At 33.4% G+C, this 21,892-nt stretch overlaps 1 protein-coding gene across 1 annotated transcript in view; it reads right to left on the bottom strand.

Moving 5' to 3' along the window:
- NALF1 (NALCN channel auxiliary factor 1) overlaps positions 1-21,892 on the bottom strand; it is a 444,600-nt gene that overhangs the window by 57,576 nt on the left and 365,132 nt on the right. The window lies entirely within an intron of this gene.

Raw genomic sequence — 21,892 nt, 5'->3', positions numbered from 1 at the left:
ACCTATCTTTTTAGCCAAAGAAAACTGTACAATTTTAGAATGAGAGCTATAATAAGTACTCAGGAAGAAAGTCATATCTGCTTTTTATGTGAATGTGGAAAGATTCTTCAACAGAGAACAAAGAAGAATTAAAGCATTTTTTTTTTCCAGAAGATTATACATTACTACTGAGTCTCAGCTAGTTGGGTTTTCCTGTTCTGCTCTCTTGCTGAAGACGTTTTACTTTCACTCTGAATGAAAAGATTTTCATAATTTTTTTCAAAGAAAAAGGTTTGTGTTTTTTTTTAACAGTGTCTCATTTTACAGTGCACAATTTCCATAAGAAATAAAAGTGATCAAACAATTAAAGAGAAAAATTGTCCCATTCTTTATTTGATTTCAATAAATGTTTGAATTGACATTAAGGGTATGGCCATTATAAACTAATCATTGTTAAGCATTCATTTTTGTAGATCTGCAGATTCTAAGAATGAAGGAAAAGGTGGAAAACTAAACTTTTCAGTTTCCAAACAAAAAAAATCAAGTTTTTTTCTCATGTAGCTATGGAAAAAATATATTATTTGCAAAAAATATTATTTGTATGTGCCTTCAGACAACTCTTCAGAGACAGGACAACTGATTCCACTGTCAACTTAGCCTGCCCTAGTTCCTGGAAAATACATTTTATTTATCAATGTGAGTGAAGGACCTATAGCAGACCTTCTTTTGATAAACAATGTATCAAAAATAACAAAACAAAACAACAAAAAAGCAAGACATTCAGCCAGAAGGACTTAACCTTAGTTATTCTTTTCCATGACTTTATAAAAATTCATTTAAAGCATTAATCATTGTCTTTGGTGTAGTGAAATGTGAACATTTAAAATAAATTAAAAAAGGAAATTTCTAACAATTTCTAAATTATTTTTTATATAATGAATGATAATTTATAATTTCAGGTGGATTGAGAACTGGCTGCCTGGCAGAGCTCAGAGGACTGTGATCAGTGGCACAGAGTCTAGTTGGATGCCTGTAGCAATGTTCCCCAGCAGTCAGTACTGGGTCCTGTCTTATTTATCAGTGACCTAGATGAATGGATAGAGTCCACCCTCAGCAAGTTTGAGGATGATACAAAGCTGGGAGGAATGGCTGATACAACAGAAGGCTGTGCAGCCATTTAGTAAAACCTGGACAGACTGAAGAGTTGGGCAGAGTGGAACCTCATGAAATTGGAAGAGCAAGTTTAGTACCCGGGGAGGAATGACCACATGCATCGGATTAGGAGCTAACCTGCAGGAGAGGAGCTCTGGAGAGAAGGACCTGGGTGTCCCAGTGGACAACAGGTTGGCCATCAGCCAGCAGTATTCCCTGGTGGCCAAGAAGGCCAATGGGATCCTGGAGTGTATTAAAAAGATCAAGGCCAGCTGGTTGAGGGAGGTGATACTCCCCCTCTGCTCTGTCCTGGTGAGGCCATATCTGGAATATTGTATCCATTCCTGTGCTCCTCAGTTCAAAAAAGGCATGGATCTCTTAGAAGGAGTTCAGAGGAGGGCCACAATGGTGATAAAGACACTGGAGCATATGTCATTTGAAGAAATACTGAGTTACCTAGGTCTGTTCAGCCTGGGGAAAAGAAGAATGAGGAGGGGATCTGATAAATTTTCATAAATAGCTAAAGGGATGAGGCCAAGTTCTTTTCGGTGCTGTGTTTGATAGGACAACGAGCAGTGATCTAAAATATGAACATAGGCTGTTGCATACAAACATGTGGAAGAAGTTCTTTATGATAAGGGTGACAGAACACTGGAACAGGTTGCCTAGGGAGGTTGTGGAGTCTCCTTCTGCGGAGATATTCAAGACCTGTCTGAATGCGTACCTGTGAACTGTTTGTAGGGTACCTGCTTTAGAAGGCGGGTTGGATTCGATGATCTCTTGATGTCCCTTCCAACCCCTGAGATTCTGCAATTCTGTGATTATCAACAAACTCTTGATGAAAGTACTGTTTGTGTTAATCACATGAATTGTATCACTTTACTACAGATGAAAGAGCCTGTCACCTTTGGTCCAGAGGGCATACAATGTCCTTCTGAATAGTTGTTATGTTATGTATGGCCTTATAGAAAAAATTAGATTTTTAAATTACTTTTTCAAAGTCACATACGGAACTGGTAGAGTCATGGAATCGTACAACTGTGTGAGTTGGAAGGGACCTTTAAAACTCATCTTGTCCAACTCTTGTGCAATGAACAGGGATACCTACAGCTCGATCTGGTTGCTGAGTCCCATCCAGCTTGACCTTTAAAGTTTCCAGTGTTGGGGAATCTGCCACGTCTCTGTGCAACCTGAGCTAGTCCTCCACTACACTTATAAAACAAAAACAAATAAAGACACAAACAAAAAGAAACAAACAAACAAAAAAAAAACCCTAACTCTACTATACCTTCTAGGTTTGTAATTAAATATTTATTTCTGTCAGTATTTCTATAAAACTACAGGTCATGGTATCAAAGCCATACATAATGTATGATTAATGTTTTACTACTGACTATATGAAATAGGGATGTATCATTACTTTTATTTTTCAGGTGGAGAATTCAAACCTTTGTCAAAGAAAACAAAAACTTTTGATAATCCACAGAAATACACTCAATCCTCTGAAACTTTAATTCTTATAATAATTAACAGTACATCCTTTCCTCACACTTAAAAAAAAAATAAAATTACATAATCATCCAAGCAATTTTATACAAATTGAAAAGCCAGCCTGTCTCTCAAAAGTCTCTAGCAAGCAAGAGAAAAAGTAGCAAGTCTGAATGCTACACAAGGAAAGCTTCTCAATTTCTATATTCAAAATTTTGTGAATTTCTGATTTCCTGATTCTGGATACTCAATTGAGATGCTTGTTTACTTAAGCTTCTACAGAGGACATTTTAATATGAAATCATGTACATTGCTCATAGTAGTACATCTTTGGTTGTAGAAGTATTGACCTTTACAATTTAGGAACTTGAAAAGATTTTCTAATGCGTTGAATGAGGTATTTTCTTAATTAAAGATATCTACAAAAGTTGATGACGCTATTTTAAGACATAGTTTCAGCTACTTCAGATAGTGCAGCTTCATCAAGTTGATAAGCTAAATTACTGGTTATTTTATTTTTTATATTAAACATGTCTGTATGTAGTTTGTGAGAAAACATAAAAAAATACAGAATAAAAATGTAGTGAAGTAAAAAATAAAGTTAGAAAAAGGATTCTAGATTTTTTGTGAGCCAACAAAACCCTGAAAGTTTTGGGTAAGACCCACTACTTCAAAGCAATGCTTATTTTTCCTACTTACTTTTCCCAGGGGGTCCAGATTTTCTCCTTCACAGAGGGTTAGGAGATGCTTCCTAGGGAAAGTAGAGGAGGCAGGAGCCATCCACACTACAGTTTTTATGCTCTACTGTGACCTTGAGGCATACTTTTTTGATTATAGGCATCTCTATTTTCATAAAAAGTTAGGACAAGTATGCTACAGAATTTCACGAGAATCATAAAAATACAACAGTCTAAGCTAGAAAATTGCAACCAACTCTATTTGACACCTACCTTTAATGATTTCAGCATTTCACTCTGAAAATACTTTAGAAAGCATAGAAAAGTGTGGTGAATGAATTAAGCTACACTTTTTCAAAATGATGCCAAATAATGGTTAGAATTAATTGCTTTTATGAATTGCAGAGACATAATGCACAACACTGGAACATATGTTAATTTAATGAATGTCATTTACTATAACTGGAATAAATCAATATTAATTTTTTTGTTATACGAGGAAGTGTTCATTGAGACTACATTTTTAGGACTACGATTGGTGATAAAAAGAAGGGAAGGAGACAATTCTGCTGTTGATTTTCTTATACTGTTTGACTAATAATTTTATTATTTTAAGTTTTAAAAATCTCATAGTGCCCATATCCCTCAAAAAGACTGTCTTTCACTACGAAAGTTCCCTGACAGTGAGCATTACAGTGTGCCTAAGTGGATCCTGTGTCTATTAGTTTAAAGTACAAAGACAGAACACTACTTCAAATATTTTTCAATTATTTTCTCTAGACAATAATGAAAATACTTCAATAGTTTATTTCTAATAATTTTACGAGAAAAAAAAAAATACTCTTAAACTTGTATCAGTAGGGACATGCAAGAGTAACCAGTCCTGTGAATAACACATTTGGAAATCTATTATCCTATGAAGCAGTATCTGTCAAAGTCTTTTCTCAGGCACTTGAAGTTCTGATGCAAATTTCAGAAGACAAAAAATTCTGATTATTCAGTGTTGACTAATACATTATCACTGTTTATCATAACAGACTTTTGCTTTTCATGCAGACTAACACAAATTATCTAGCCTTTCAAAGCCTGTATTTTGATTTTATATTGAGCTTGTTGTTAACCACAATCAAATATGCAAAATCATATTCTAAATTTGTACCTTTTTTTCTCAATGACTGTTATTTTCCCATTAGTCATATTGGTATAATCAAGAATTTGTCAAATTATGTTTTGATTAACAATTTTTTTTCTGCTATACTTAATAAGAACAATGACAATCATCACTGAGAAAAACCTTCTCCCATCTGGGTTTTCATATTATAAAGAATGAATTAGTATTATTAACTGGCTACAGTTTTCCTCACAAACCAAAATATATTATGAACACCAGTCAGGAAGAATGTATAATGACTGTGCACATTTAAACATAAGTGTATACTTTGCCAGCATCATTTTCTGATTGTTATCATAACTCCACAAACTGTCATCCAGTAGCTGCTGAACATATGGGAGGAACTGGCAGCAATAGTGGCACTTCTTGAAAAAGTTTCCCTATGAAAGAGCAAATTTAGTTTTAAAGATATGGAGTATTTCCATGTTCCTATCTGGCATACTAACAGGAAATAATGTGGGAGTGGAAACTGCAATTTGGAAGTTCTTTCACACCCTTCTTAATTACTTTTGCTTAGCAAAGAAGAAAATATGATTAATGAGCTACCACAGCAAATAACAGATAAAAAGCAAGCAGAAAGTGCACGAGTATTTACGACACAAAATAACTGAAATTCTACTAAATATATTGGAAATGGAAGGGAAAAGTTAGCTAGATATTTTTTAATATAAATTTAGAAGTAGAAGTTAAGATTGCATTCAGACTAAAATGTAAGATTACTGAAACTGTTTCTAATTTTCTTGATGAGATTTGAAACATCATAGGAGCTAATAATAAGGTTTTAATGAGAACTCTGATCAAGGAAATATACAGATAGTTTGCTTCTACAACCCAAAATTGCAGTCTGAACTATGAACTATTATGAAAGGATTCAGTAATGTCAAAATGTTGAAATTTCTTCTTTTACTGAGACTGTTTTTTATCTAGACTTTAGGCATAGGTATATTTACCCCCACCTGTTCAGTTCATTCATAAGAAAATGTGAATGATTTGCCTTTTTAACCTCAGTCCACTGAAATACTGGAGATTTTGTCCACAGATGTTTGTCTAATTAAGGTATTTCAACTCATCAACATTCTGTTTTTCCTGAGTTGTCATTTTTGTCTGATGAAGAATTTTGTACTGGCAGAGTGTACATTGCTTATTCTTTCCAAGTCCTGTACTGTGACTTATGTGACCCTCTTATTTGGCTCTTATCTGTATTAGAGATTTAAGAAGTGTATGTGAGTGTCTAGAATCACAGAGTCAAAGAATCACTAAGTTTGGAAAAGACCTCAGAAATTATCTATTTGAACCATCAACCCATCACTACCGTACTCACTAAAGACATCCCTCAGTGCCACATCCATATGTTTCTTGGATGTCTTTAGGGACGGTGATTCTATTCCATTCTGTCTCATCTCATTCTCTCTATATCCAAAGGAAGAAAAAAATAACTCTCTAAGAGAGTTTTTACACAGATGTGGGTCAAGAAATTTGAAGCCTCACATTTTTCTCAAGGCTCAGTATACAAGTTACACCTGTAAATAGGTTTCAAATGTTATGCAGGTGAGAAAATTCTGATTTTGCCATTTCACAAGTATCAGGTATCAATACATCATTATTAATGCACTATCAGGAGGCAGATGGTACTCCATCTGCATTATTTCTGTTTCCAAGCTAAAGCATGTGAATAGGAGGAATCAAACATTAATATGCTTATTTCTAACTAAAAAAGCTTTTCAGATGTTTTGTACAGGTTTTTATGCATCATCATGAAGAAGTTGCTTGAACACTGTACAAAAAGTGCATACAGCTGCCGCAGGAGCTGCATTCTGTCAACTTAAGGGGGAAAAGGAGAAAAAGAAATGGCAGGATGAGCCAAATGCTTCACAGGGAGAATCCTTTGGGTAACCTGTCTTTTAGCTCAGAGGAAGGCTGGTACCCAGGCAGTAAGGTATCAGCTATGTTTATGCAGAGACTTTATTCTTTCATATCTGTACTGTCACTGGGGCAAATGGATCATAGTAAATGCTTGTGCACACACACAACAGACTCAGACAAAGGAACTGATATGTCTGAAAAGTTACCAAAGGAAAGCTGTTTGTTTTTCCCATCTGTGTACCGATGCTTTAATGAGGAAATGACCACATAGTTCAAGCGAGGAGGAGGATTAAAAAGCTAATGGCATAGGAAAAGAAGAACAGTTATTTCCTTATATGATATATTCAATTTATAAATACAGTAGGCTTAAACTTTTGTGTGAGAAGTTTTGCTCTTTGGAATGGGTTTTCATGTTCTTTTCAAAAAATTCTGGTTATTCAGCATTGACCATATATATTATCCTTTACTACAACATACTTTTGCATTTCATGCAGACTAACACAAATTATTCAGCTTTCCAAAGCCTGTGTTTTGATTTTGTATTGATTTTATATTATATACTGTTAATAATCACAATCAAATATGCAAAGTCATATTACATTTTGGAGGCTATAAGAAAGAAGAAGACAGACTCTTCAACAGAATCTGTTGTAATGGGACAAGGGGAAATGGTTTCAAACCAAAAGACGGGAGATGTCTGGATATAAGGAAAATGTTTTTTACAACAAGGGTGGAACAGGTTGCCCAGAGAGTTAGTGGATGCTCAGGTTGAACGGGGCTCTGAGCAACCTAACTGAGCTGTAGATGTACCTGTTCATTGCACGGGAGTTGGACTAGAGGGTCTTTAAAAATTTCTTCCAACTCAACCATTCTATGACTTTATATTTTGCAGAAATATGATTATTATCAGCAGGAAAAAAAGGAATAAATAATACAGGAGAAAAAGAGGGAACTTGAATAAAAGCCAAAATAATATCAAACAATATCAATAATATCAATAATATCCAAATCCAAATACTCAGGAGCTATGAATTACAAGATCTGAAGTTCATTAGACAATCTTTTTATAAGACTAGTATCATATTATACTTTCCCAAGGAACATGAGTCTCTTTCATTCCATGGGATGATTAATACAGGGTTTGTTTAGGTGATGATATATCCCAAGTGCCCAGTCTCATATAGCAAAATAATGGGAGATTATTTGAAACAATTAAAAAAAAAAAAAAAGGAATTAAATTCAAATCTTATCTGTAATAATTCTGTCCATTGCATTGCTAAGTAAAATGTTGAATTTCTAGAAAAACGAGAAGAACCAAAAAAAAAAAAACCAACAAACATTTTAAACAGAATTTGACATCACAGAGGGTATTAGATATACTCAGGACACAGAGAGTATTAGATATACTCAGCAATCTGTTCTAAAGCAACCAGCCTGTCTCATTCTTTTCAATCACTGTAACTCTCATGTTTAATAAATCCCAGGGAGCTTTTACAGATCTACAGCATTAACTGACCCGATATACTATTAACACTAGCAAATCATTCTAGAGGAACTGAGTAACAAATTCTGTATTACAGGAAATAGATCTTGCTCTGAAGGGCAACTTTGAGATTAGAGAGCTGATGTTGATAATGCTTCTGTCCATAGTAAAATAATTCTCCTTCCATCAGCATAACAAAAATTGTACATAAAGGAAAAAAAAGATTTGACTATTCAGTGTACAATGTGCTGAAATCCATATCAGAAAGACAATATTTAAGAAGGAAGGCTAGATACCTATCACTTCAAAATACTGTTACTGAATTTTATTAGCAATAATTAAATATTTCTCGTCTAACAGTTCAGTGAAAATATTACTTTTTTCATTTTTTTTTTTTATTACTCTTTACATATTTCTGCTATAATTAATAGCAGTCAGCATGGTCACAAGGCTTTCAGGTCATATCTTGGTTATCTATCAATCACTCACTGTGTGGGAAAATCATTGGAGGTGACTTATTGAGATGTTTTCCTCTTAAGAGAACATAGAGAAACCTCCAGAATACAATGAGTGTGCAAATAATCTGTTCTATGATAATTCCCTAGGCAGCATAACCTTGGAATTGGCAGCACCAGGGGGGCTTGGTGTGTTGATTCTAAGAGAGTCTAAGAAAGGTAGAGTGGAGTGGATGAAATGCAGCCAGGCTCTGTGATAATTGTAGAGATAAGAATTTGGTGGAATTGATAAACTTCATAGTTGTTACAATGAGACAAGACTATTCCTTTTTTTTTTTTTTTTTTTTTTTTTTTTTCAAAATTTCATTCCTGGCTAAACTTTGTTCATTAAAAACTCATAAAAATATCATAAAAATATCAAAACACACCTTCATCCCAAAGTATATCTGCCTCCAAGATGCTTCCACCACCCCTCACTCTTAATTTTTTAACCTGCACCATTGAATGCAAATGAGAAGAATTTGCACCAATCACAAAAAAAGCTATGCATGACTAGAGTCACTGAAGCTCTAGCTGACTGTAAGAAAATAGTGTGAAATGACTTACATGAGAAGGAATTTTAGGGAAGATACCATTGCAGACAAGTTGGGAAATGTGGCTACTTTCTAGTATCAGTTGATGGGCTGATCATATTTTTGACCCATAGGTACCTCTTTGGTAAGATTCAGTTATACCAAGTGCTTTCCTGGGAAACTTTATATTCTTGGTACTTGAACATGCTTAATACATATTTATGACCAGCAATCCAAAAGAATCTGCCATTGGTCACTTCAGTAAACATCACTATTTATTAATGTAGCCAGGTATGTTCTCATAGAATATGACCAAACTACTTGAAGGAGAGCCAAGTTAGTTCATTCAAATGCAACTAGATTGCAGGTGCATTGTGCTATTTTGTGCATTGGTAATCATGATAGTTCAATACACATGTGTTCAATACGAATGTGACCAGACTTATACTGACAAATGGTTTTCACTCAGAATCTAAGCCCAAAACCCTCAGCTCCTCTGATATCTAAGGATAAGATGGAATGCAAGGGGATTTATTTCCTCCCAAGCTTTTTTTACGCTTTAACACAACACACTGTGGCACTTCACGTGTCCTTTAACTTTGTATGTCTTTTATTGTAAACTGTGCAAATATAGTGTCAATATTTTCATTCAAAACAAAAATGTAGAAAGATTTTGAGGTAGGATTTCCAATAGTATCTCTTGCAATTACTCAATATAAAAGCATAAACTATTTCAGAAAGTTTAAATTCAAACTAATGAAAGCACATTTTTCCTACATTCCATTATATGCATTTTTTTTAAAGTTCTATTTCTGAAATTTCATTTCCATATAAGTAGAAAAAAAAAATATTAACATGCAGAGGAAAATGTAAAATTCACCCAGTCAAATGAAGATAGGATTCAAATAATTTAAAGGATTGAGGTGAATTATGTATGGATCTGACTTTGACCTCTAATTCCTGCTTTCAGAGAACATATCCATTTAAATACGGAATTAAGACGTCTGTTTAAGTGTATTCTACTGTCAGCCTATCTACCTGAATAAACACTTAATGAGCATCTCTACAAGATCTTAAGATACTGGAAGTCTTTTCTGCATAGTGAGCTGTTCTAGATGAGAAAAAATTAAAGAGAAAATCACATAAACTTAGGCTGAAAAAGATTTTATCTCATCAACTTTTATTTTCCATGACAGAATCAACTCTTCCTTATATAATCCTGACAAATGTTTGGTTTAGCCATTTTAAAAATTTCTTAGGATTCTGACATTCTGTCTATGCAAGCCATTTGAACCCTTGATCATCCTTAATATTAGAAAATGTTCTCTTGTGTCTACTTGAACACTTTTACTACAATTTAAACACATTACTTCTCTTATATATCCAGAAACAGAGAAAATATTTTTCCTTTACATTTGTATCCAGCTTCCATGTATATCAGAACTTTATTGTGACTTCCTTAGTCTTAGTTTGTTCTAAAAATTTGAGTATTTCTGGACATCTAAACTTACTGTTTCTTCCTATGTCCTCTTCAGTCTCAGAAGGACAGATTCAGCTACCCTTGAATTACAGCTTTACTTCTCAGTATTTTATCTGTTTCTTTCAAGACTCACCACAAAAATAATATCTCAACCTTTGGTGACAGATGAAAAGTGACACTATGGAAAATGTTGACTTTTTTCTCTTAATTTTTCACCTTAATTTACATCTGATTCGAAAAGCTGAAGTTTGCTGAGGGAGGAAAATGGGGCTAGGGACCAAGTTTTAAGTTAAGAAGTTTTATTCTGAATATCTGAACAGCTTATGAAATCATTGATTGTTAGTGAGTGGTAGACTTTCTATTAACTCCAGTAAAGATTTTAATCAGTTTCGTAGAATTATAAAGCCATAAAGTACATAATTCTCATCGTGTCTATAGGTGTTAGATGCCTACCATCCATGTTACTGCAGAACTTATCCTTAGTACTTATTAATTTAGAGAGCACTGATGAAAAACATCAGCTCTTCCTATCAAAAATGGGATTAATGCTCCATTTACACAACTTTTTAAAATTATGGCATATATGCGTAATCAATACAATTTTTACAGCAGAAGAATGAAAAGTAACAGTCTGCACACAGCAGTTGTTGCCAGTTTATCAGACCACACATTGATTTCAAGTGTTTGATTTTTCATGTTATTAAGAAAGCATGAGATTTGGATGAACAGCTTTTTCCAGGCATCTGACACACTCTAGTAAAACAATCTCTTTTCTTGGACTGAGCTGGTGTGCACAGAACAGATACACCGATCGCCTTAATTAAGTGCTGTAAATTCTAATTTAGTGACTGCAGAATAAATAAGGTTGTTCAAAAGCAATCTAACTTACAGGTCACCATATTAATAATTGTGATGTGCTGTCCAGTACTACATAGGCTATGTTTATCAAGCAATCTTTCTACAGATCCACCACTTCTCCTATGTTTTTCACAAAGCTTACGTAATTCTGAATATTAATAAATATATCTTCTGGATATTTTACTCATGGACTAGCTCAAGAAAGGCAGAGGTACTAGACATAATTAAGCTCGTCCAGCATACAACACATATCTTCTATTCCACTTGGATTTCTAAAACAAAAAAAGTTTTCATTGCTCTCATAAGTTGTCTTCCAATTATCTTCTGTGAAAGATGTAATTTTTGCCATGTGGAGTTTGCATTCAGAGGTTTGACTTGTCCAATATTGTGTCTTCTTTATCTCTGAATATAGTTATACTTTCTTTCCCTCTCTTTGTTATATTTTCACATTCATTTGAAACAAGAGATTTCTATAAGGTAAAGTAATAATGTCCAATTCTTCCTATTTCATTTTTTGATTTCTTCATAAAATTAACGACCTAGAGAAGTATATGCCTGACTTATCTACACTAATCTATTCTAGTGGTCCCATGCATTGTCAGCATGATATTGAAGATTTTGTAGTACTCTGTAAGATATGTCTGTGAATAATTTGGTGTGCAGAGGACACAGAACCATTGCTATTGCTTTCCCTAACACAACAAAAAAAATAATCAAGACATCAAATGATTATCAATTTCCAATATTTCATCTAAGGTAATAATATTTTATGGTTTTTTTTCATATACAGATCATTAAAAAAACTGTTGACAGTATTTGTTTGTTTGTTTGTTTGTTTATTTGGAAGAACAAAAAATACTGTAAATATTTGTCCTGTGTAAATGATTCAAGAGTTCCAAATTGACTATTTCTGTCTCAAATATATATCTGACTTGTCATCTCCAAACAAAGTGTGGCAAGATGTTTGATGTGAGCATTTGGCATCAGAGGAAAACTGTATTTGAATAGGTAGCTGATCTCGTGACTGTTTTGAAAATAAAGTACTTTGTGAAAAAAACAGGCTACAATTTTACAGATGAATTGTCAAAACTATTACAAAATATTAAGATTCAGTACTTGAGAAGCATTTTTCTTCTTCTTTCATTTTTGAAATTAACTGAAACTCATATTCTTGGGAACAGAAGAAATTGAAAAAAAAATTCTTAATGATTTTTTTTCTTATTTACTTCCAAGTCAGACAATGTCAAAAACTGCCAGAGTACTCAGAGGTTGAGAGCAGAAAGATATTTCAAATTGTTTTTGTTATTTCACTACCTTGTCCATTTGAACTTATAGCAATAATTTTGAAATCTTTTAAATGGATCAAACAAATAACTCAATGACTTTGATGAGAGTAGGTGCAAGCCATAAGGGAAAATAAGTAAGTGCCTTTCAGACCTATAAGTACCAAAATAAATAAATAAATAAATAAATAAATAAATACATATATAAAAAGATGAAGGTTCTGTCATGCTTGCTTGATTTTTTTATCCATGAAAGATACCGGCAAACATTCTTGATTTTCTTTCCCTAAGCCTAATGATATGTGTTCTGTAGATTTCTGCCTATATGTATTCTTTTATAATGAGATATTGGAAGATCTGAAGCTTAATAACAACAACCAAAAGTGACTAAAAAGTAAGCTAAGGATTCTTCAGATTTGTTTATCATAACAAAGATAATTTTCACTATGAATGTGTGATTCTCACCTTTTCTTTTTTCAGGTATCATTTTTCAGTTTACAAAATTTTTTGCATTGAATTCAGAATACAATTTGTACATACAATATGCACAAATTAGGACAAAGAACTAGCTTGCATTCTTTATGTTCAAAATGAGCTGCACTGAAAAATGTCTCCCAATTTAAAAGCAGAAAATATTAAACAGTTGAGAAAAAGTTCCCTGAAATAATTAATTTCCTTGTTATTTTGAAGCACTACCTTGCTTTGGAAATTTATGATTCTCCTAAATTCAATGCCATGCAACCATATCAAAAAACTGATAAAATGATGAAGCTATTATTTTGATATCATGCTTACACAAACAGTGATTATAGCATCCTATTAAGCTGTCTCTTAGAAAGTACACTGATTAAAATTGTATATTCTCACTGATAATGAATGATTACATTTTCCTTCAGTTCTCATACAGACATATCAAGAATTTTCAAACCATACAACATAGGCAGCTACAAAAGTAATGCCTCCTGTTTGTTTCCATGCAAACAGACACAAGGAGCATAAAAACGTTATTTGATAGAGCAAATTCTCAGCTACAAAACATTTTTCAACTAACCATCACCGATAGCTATGCATTTACACCAATGATGAATAGAAGCTGCATGCTATGCTAGAAAAACTCTGCACCACTGGAGGTGACCTTCTGCCACAGCCACACTGCTGAAATGCACCTCCCGTCACCTCAGTGTGCTCACACGCACTGCACTGTTCAGTCTCCGTATTAACGAATGTCAGTTAATCATGAGTGTAATTTTTATTTTGAATCTTAGAAACCTTACCTACAAAAAGTTTTACCAGAATTGACATGTTTCTATGTGTTCAGATTCTTACGAACTTATTTATAAACCATACTTGGTCAGAAAGTCCATTACTAAATATAGAAACAAGACTCATGAATTTCACTAAAATCAGTGCTGAAGTTCTGCAGTTGACATGATATATTTAATGCTTATGAGGAGCTGATGTGTGGTTTACCATTCACTGTTCTGAAAGGGATAGCTAAGTCTTATTTATTTATTTATTTATTTATTTATTTATTTATTTATGGCTATAAGGTATTAGGGGGAAATCAATCATCTACAAAAGGATTATTATTATTATAGATGGACTAAAAGCAAATTGAGCCATAAATAATAATTTCTCCGCTACCTAAATAGAGACATTTATACACCTAAGGATGCAGAAATATGTTTATTGTTTCTGTGATAGCACGTGCAAATGATAGTTCTATTGTTTTCTTATCAGGAACAGCTAATAACTACATATGAAGTAGATGGAATTTTTCCTGTAAATATCACCCAGACTTTATAGATGTTAGCATATAGGGAAGAATTAATGAGAATAACCTGAGCAGAACATGCTCTGTATGAGAAAAGAATCTGTACTTGGTGAATAAGTGAATCTGTAAGCACGAGTGTGTGAGTTACTGAGGAAAATCTTTTTAAACTGTTGCTTTTCATGTGATGTAGTTAGAAATTACTGATGCTAATTATATTGTCTCTGCACCTACTAATCAGGGTTGTACTGAGGAACTGAATATGTGGAATCACTGGGTTGTGATACTTTTCCAGGTCATGACTGCATTTATAACATATTGCAGATATTGCAATTATTTGGAAAAGGTATTTATCTCTCTCTCTCTCTCTCTTTTTTTTTTTTTTTTTTAAGTTACACTGTGAATATATTCTAATTTTAAAGATTGCTTGAATGGTAACATCATTCTCTTCATTTTGTAATCAAATTCAAAATGGGCTTTCATGGAAATAGTATTTGACATTATCACACCGTATAGGCAATCATTAATAGGAAAATTCAACTTGATGTCTTATTTCTTTTTGTTTGCTTGATAAAGAAAGATACTATCTTATTTCCAAATACAAGACTATCTGATTAAATGAACACATAGGCTTTATGTTTGATGACTATTTTTCTGATCAACAGATGAATGATGTAAAGGATATAAGTGGAAGGAACATCTCCACTCTGTGGTTTATCATTTGGTGTTAAAAAAAGGCAGTACACATTTGAGCAAGTGAAGGAACTCAATGTTCCTTCAGAGAAGACCAAAAGTTATTCTTAGATGAACCTTAACACACATACATCTTAGACACATCGTGAATTTAGCAAGCAGCCTTCATTCTCTCTTCTGAAAATGTTATAATTTTAATTAATGTAAGTCTGAGAGATAATGTGAACTTAATTCTTCTCTCTTCCTCTTTATAAAAGACAGGTGGAGGTAGGAAGATTTGTTCGACTGAAATCTGATTGCTCTCAAAGAAGGAGTGGAAATTTTGGCAGGGTAAAACCTGCCAATTTCAGAGAAGTAAATGAGCAGATAATTGCAATCTTCAAGTTTCAAGGTTCACTTGAACCTTTGAATGAAATGAGCAAAATTCATGTCATTTCTTCTTTAGATTCTAGTTAGAAATAGATACAAGTAAGGTATACTGAAGTTAAACTTTTACAGTGCAGCTAACTGGAAAGATATATAAATGGAAAAAAAAATTGTCATAATCATTTTTCAGTTATACATTGTGCTGTACGGTAAGAGAAATAAAATAATATTCAAATTTTCCTCAAATATCTTTATTTTTTCATGAGCAAACTTACATACAAACTTGAATTGTAATTGAGAATACTCTATCAAAAATAAAAATAAAAATTAAGATTAAAAATGCACATTAATTACAAGGGAAATATACTCTAACTTTAGCCTAGAAAGTGATAAACATTTTGTGAATGACCCTTACTTAAGAAAAGTTAAGAGTTATAGTTAATAAAGCAATTATGGAACAGAAATTAATGTTATCATTTGTTCAGTGGAATAAAGAAGATCATATTAAGCAGGAAGGAATATAAAATGGAAATGAATTAAATTTAGGTTAATTGTAGAGATCAATAAAATTTGCCATAGACTGAAAAGAATAAGAAACATGCTGCAGAACTAGCCTTTAAAGCACTTATATAGAAATCAAAATTATTAAACAGATGTTTAAGATATTTTGATATATTATTAAAGAGGATTTTTCTTTCTGTCTTATTTGCTTTTTGAGGAAAACATAATGAAAAATGTCCAAGCAAAAATATGGAGGAAAGTTAAAAGCTACAGGAGAATTGCAAGAAATTTGCAATAAGTAAATCTCATTTTGTTTTAATAAGAAGAATGAACATGCATTTTCAAACAAATAATAAAAGCAACCAAGCAAACAAACAAACAAATGCTCATGCAAAAACAGAACTGAAGAATTAAAGAATTCTATTGGTCAAAGAAGATAAGCTGCATCCATATGACTTTTAAAGTAGGATTAATTTTAACTGACTTCAGAACTGCAAGCAAAATTCTTATTCTAATTATGTGATCAGTACAGAAAGATATAAGGATCATCTTGGCAGCCTAATGTAATTTTCCTTGCTTGTGTAATTGTATATATTTGGATTTCATTTATGAATATATTTTCTAATATCAAATTTTATAACTCAGTCATTTTTAAAAGAGTGAACATAGTGAAATTTCTAGTGATGTAATTCTTATCCTCAATTTCACTGAAGTGTATGTGTATGCAACCCAGGATCACCTGTCTTTATTGCTATTGCTCTGTGGGCAAAGTTTCCGAGCAGCGATTTTCTTACATTACTGTAAGAAAGTACAGCTGATGTAAGCTGATGTAAGAATGTAAGCTGAACGGCAGTTTATCCACTCATATATACACAATAGTGTTGCCAAGTATATACGCATAGTTTGCATAAATATTTGTATGTTTTGTCTGTTAGTCTTAAAACATAGAATCTGATAGAAATCCACAAATTCTAAAATAATAGAACCTGCAATATTCCCTAGTCTTTAATTGTATTAGGTACTGATGTAATACATAAAGTCAGAATAGCAATTTCTCTCACTTTTGTGTTAAAATTTATGACACAAGATCCATCCCAAGAATTAACCTTTATTAATTATTAATACTGGACCTGAAAATGTTTTAACACCAGACATAAAAACAAAAATTTGTGAAATCCATGAGGAATATTCAAAATGGTCTTGCTTGTCTACTGGAAACATATAGAATGATCCTACTTTAAAACCATAAACTAGATAAATATAATTCTCTAAATCTACCCAAGGCATTCATTCATGTTTGTTGTTGTTTGTTTGTTTGTTTGTTTTGTTGTTGTTTTTCCCAGAGTTAGAGCATAATTCAGGCCACAATTACTACTAAACTGAAAATCCATATAATAACTTTTCTTCTTCTTCATTATCTTCTATTGGGTCCAAGTTTTCCACAACTTAAGAGAAAATGTAAGTTTATAAAATATAAGTTGTATATCAAGAAACGAAGAGAGATATGAAGCATAAGTCCAAACTGCAGTGCTATATTGTCCATTATAAGCCCTCTAAATAGCATGTCTGCACATCCCAAATTTCAGGAGCTGTATGAAAATTTCATACTGTATCTAATCTATCTTTGAGGCTGTTCAGAAATTTCTCTAACAAATACTTTCAAGGACCAATGATGTCAGAGGAATGAGTAATCATGAAAATTTGTATATGGAAGTTATGGATTCTGAGACCTTTTTCATAGTCTTTCTTTCTCTGTCATAAATTACAACACCATTTCATCATCTTAGTCCTCTTCATTTTACAGAGTTGTAAGAAGTTATGTTTATTGATAGACAGATCAACTGATGCTTGGAATGGGCTTCCAGAGTATGAGAAATAGCTTTATGATATTTGAGAATTAAGAATATGCTACAGTCTTTCGAATGGCAGATATTTTTCAGTTTTTAATCTCAGTGATTCCTCACCTTTTTTAAAATTCCGAGTGTACATTTGCCTCCCTGCTAACTTAGAAAAATCACTCTTTTGTTTGTTTTGTTCGCTCTTTGCTATTCTGTATTAATTCTGTATGCACTCTCACCATCCAGGTAATTATGTAGTGCAATCAGGGGACCTTGAGAGGATCATTGCTATAGGAAATAAAAGTTTCTTTCCTGTTAATGACAATTACCTGTCACTGGAGATGTTTACAATTGCAGAGGTTAACGGTCACTCCCCTACACCTTCTATTTCTTTAACATTTTTATATAATGACAATCATAGTCTTTTAACCTATTTCTATTTTGTTGTTCTATACACTGCTATTGTTATTTTAAATAAAGACTTACGATTCCTAGAAGCACAGTACGGTCATATTCCAGTCCCAAAATCTTTTATTTTATTTGCAGTGAAGAGAGTCTTATTTCTGTGGCGATGTGGATTTATGCTAACGTTTCTAGAACAGGAAAATACTGTTTGCTTCTTTCAGAAATTTTAATGGCCATACCTACATTTTGTTCTTGGAAATAAATAAGTGCTCTAGTCATAACAAAGATGCAAGATAAATCAACCTGAATACTCTCAGATATTCTATTTTACTTATTTTTATATTACAGTGCCATACAGGTGCATGCATATCATTGATTGGCAATGAAAAATAAACTACATAGTAGATGTGTCTAATTCAGTCCAGAAACCGTATCGTAAGTACTGACAACCTCAGTAGTCCCTCCAGGTGGACGAGCTGCACAATTTTCGCTAATAGTGTGACCAAACTGAACTTCTCTCCTGAGGATCATTATTTTATTTTATTTTTTTTCTTTTGTTGACTATTTGGCAATAAAATCAATAGATATGTTGTGAAGAAACTGTCTGTATTATGTCAACTTCAACCCATCCATGAACTCCGTGCCTGCCCTCCTCTTCTGTTTATTGTTCTGTTCAACTGAGTCTTGCTAGGGAGCTAAGATAATCCCTTTGCATCATGGATATTAGTATGGTATGAGGACTACTCATCCACAAGAACAAGCAGATAAAAATGAGAAAAAATGAAGCTAGTTCTTCTACAGCTACAAAAAGCTACTACCAGGAAGTGAAAAAGAAAAAGCTCAGTGAAGTCTGAAGTGTAATTTAAGAAATTCCTGTGAGTAGAAAAATTGGATTTTATTAAGCCTGCGTGGAAAACATTGGCATAAAATTTGTAAAGAGAAGAAATGGCAAAGGAGGACACTTTCAGAATTTAAAAAACAGAATATAACCTGTATTCAGTCATAATAAGTAATCGTATATGTTTTTAATTTTAATTTTTTAAAAAACTTTATAGGAACTGAATATGCACTGCACTTACAAATTGGCCTAGAATTCAGTCTTACGATCAGACTTAACATTTTCCTCTATAATATTTCTTAAAGTATGACTGTTATTTTAGTGTGAATATCTACTGGTCATCTAGTACATACGTACACTGCCTAGCAGGCTCAGTACAGTATACCACTGTAGTAGTTAGTATTATGAATGTGTGAAGATAGAATACATTGTATGTTAATTGATGATTGTACAAAGTGTGTATTAATGTGTTAGGATGTAATAGTAACAATTTCTTAAGCTTCAGTAGGTCAGCATACCTTCAGTAGTACTCAATAATTAGATTTGCACACCATAGCTTCTCCTGATGCTTCTGACCCTTTCTTGGGTAGTTAAGAACTTGTGTTACTCCTAGTTTAAAAGGGAATGAAAAATTCATTGAGCCCATGAACATGTTTTTATTCTCAGTAGTTATTCTGTGCTAAAGTGTATCCAAATGGTAATCGTAATTTATCTGAGACCCATACATATCTGTATCCACTGCAATGTTGTGATTCATACTATGAATAAACCGTTAATCTAACATCATCCATCACCTTCACAGGGGACTTCTTGTGCAAAATCAGAGCAACAGTACACTACCACTATCCAGGTTAAAATAAAAAACATTGCACCAAGTTCTTTTATTTCTGTACTCACAGATAAGTGCATAGCAGACACACTTAACACGTTATAACATGGGAGATTTTAGGTATGTCTTTGTACCCAACCTTTTCTCCTGTCAGCCTTACAGTGTTGACCACCTTGAATCTTTGCTAAGAAATTGATGTTAATGCCCAATGCAGAGAAAGCCCAGACATCTAACAGGATGTTTTGTTCTTGCTTCAAAGGCTGACTAACTTCTAGATCTCAACTTCTTTACTGGAACAATATTCACAACACATAGAACTACTCCTACTCCTCTCTTGCACTTTCCTAACAGTTCACTAGCCTAGGCTTTGCTTTCTTTCCAAGTGTGGAACCTCTTTAGTAACATTTCTGTTCTTTTATATATATATATATATATATATATATATATATATATTTATATATATATTTTTTTTTCTCAAAGAATATGATATTACATATTTCAGAAAAAAAAAAACTTGGCATGAAATATGTGACCAGCAATGCATTACTAACATAAACTTGTTAAATATCACAACAGTAACACGAAGATGCTGTGCAAAAGTTGTATTCTATAGGATACATATATGCTGGGAGGTGAACAAATGAACTGTATAGCACACTGAATTATCTTCCTTGAACTGACAAAGAGTTTATGAAAGATCTTATAAGTCACGGAAAAGGTACAGATTCTGTTTCATAAGTAAGGCTTAAAATACACATTAGAAATAATTTTCTTTCTACCTCACAGTGCACACAAGTGCATAAGGTTTCCTGTCACTCTGACAGGAAAGAAAAAGTCAGGATGGTGTCAAAGGACTTGTGAACTGTCTTACTTTTTCCTTAGGCTATTAGTATAATTGAATTAATGACAAACTGACATATATATCTAGATAAAGGCAACAAAATGTTCAGAAAGAGTAATCCTGTTTCTTTCATGAATAATTTATATTTTCAGATATTGACCACAAATAATCTACTTCCAAAAGCAAATAGGACCATGTCTATGTCCCTTATTACCACATAAATTCTGCATATTACCACATACCCACTTGGAAACTGGGGTCCAAGAGGAAGGAGGATAACGGATTGGGTTTGGGTTAGTTGTGGATGGTTCAACACAGAGATTTCGATTCTATGATCTTGAATGCACCTTTGACAGATGGGGCATGTTGACATCAGATAGAATGTAACTGATCAGGTAGGGCAAGAATGCTCTGGGCAGCAATATGGCTGGAGTTATTGGAAGAGCTTTAAATTAGATTTGATGGGAGAATGGGATGTACTTCTCAGTGACAGAACAACTAGGGAACACTATCACTATAGGAAGCAGCAGGGAAAAAATTTCACTCTTGTCTCAGAGGAATTAGAGAGGGCTAGCTGAAGTGCCATTAGTACAAAGAATGTGAAACAAACAGGAGGCGTTGGAAGCCACTCAATTAGAAAACTATTACCATGAATCATACAGCTCAAACAATGCAATTGAAGGCTACAAAGTTTTTAGAAGAGATAGACAGAGAAGGAGGGGCAAAGGAGCTGCCTTCTAAATTAAGAAATGGATAGATTATAACAAGCTCTAAGAAACAGCTATGAACAGATTCAGAGCCTGTAGGTAAAAATTAGGGACCAGACCAATAAATGACATCTGGTGGATGGAGTCTCCTGCAGATCATCTGATCAATGATAGCCTTTTGATGAAGCCTTCTTGCTTCAGCTTCAAGAAACATTGCATGCTTAGGTTTTCAGCCTGAGGAGAAACTTCCACCACTGCTTATCAGCTAGGAAAGCAACATGGCTGAATGTAAGTAATCCTGAAGACTCCTGAAGCGCATTGAGAATATCTTCTTGGTCTAGGTATTAGACAAACCGAGCAGAGAAGATGCATTACTGAACCTGTTGCTCACCAATGCTTATAAACTCATTAAAATTTTAATACTGAAGGCAGTCTGAGCTGTAGTGTGATTACTACAGTTCACACCCTGGTTTAGTTCATGATCTCTAGGGATATGGGCCTGGCAAAGAGCAAAGTAAGGATGCTGAACTTCAGAAGAGGAAACTTCCATCTGACCCGAGGGGTCCATCTTGGTACTGGTGCTCTTTAACATCATACTCAGTGACCTAGATGAAGAGTACACCCTCAGGATGTTTGTAGACA

This window comes from Meleagris gallopavo, chromosome 1 (assembly GCF_905368555.1).
Source record: "Meleagris gallopavo chromosome 1, MGAL_WU_HG_1.1, whole genome shotgun sequence".
NCBI classification, from domain to species: Eukaryota; Metazoa; Chordata; class Aves; order Galliformes; family Phasianidae; genus Meleagris; species Meleagris gallopavo.
The sequence above is the reverse complement of the archived record's forward strand: the minus strand, read 5'-3'. Positions and strand labels throughout refer to the sequence as shown.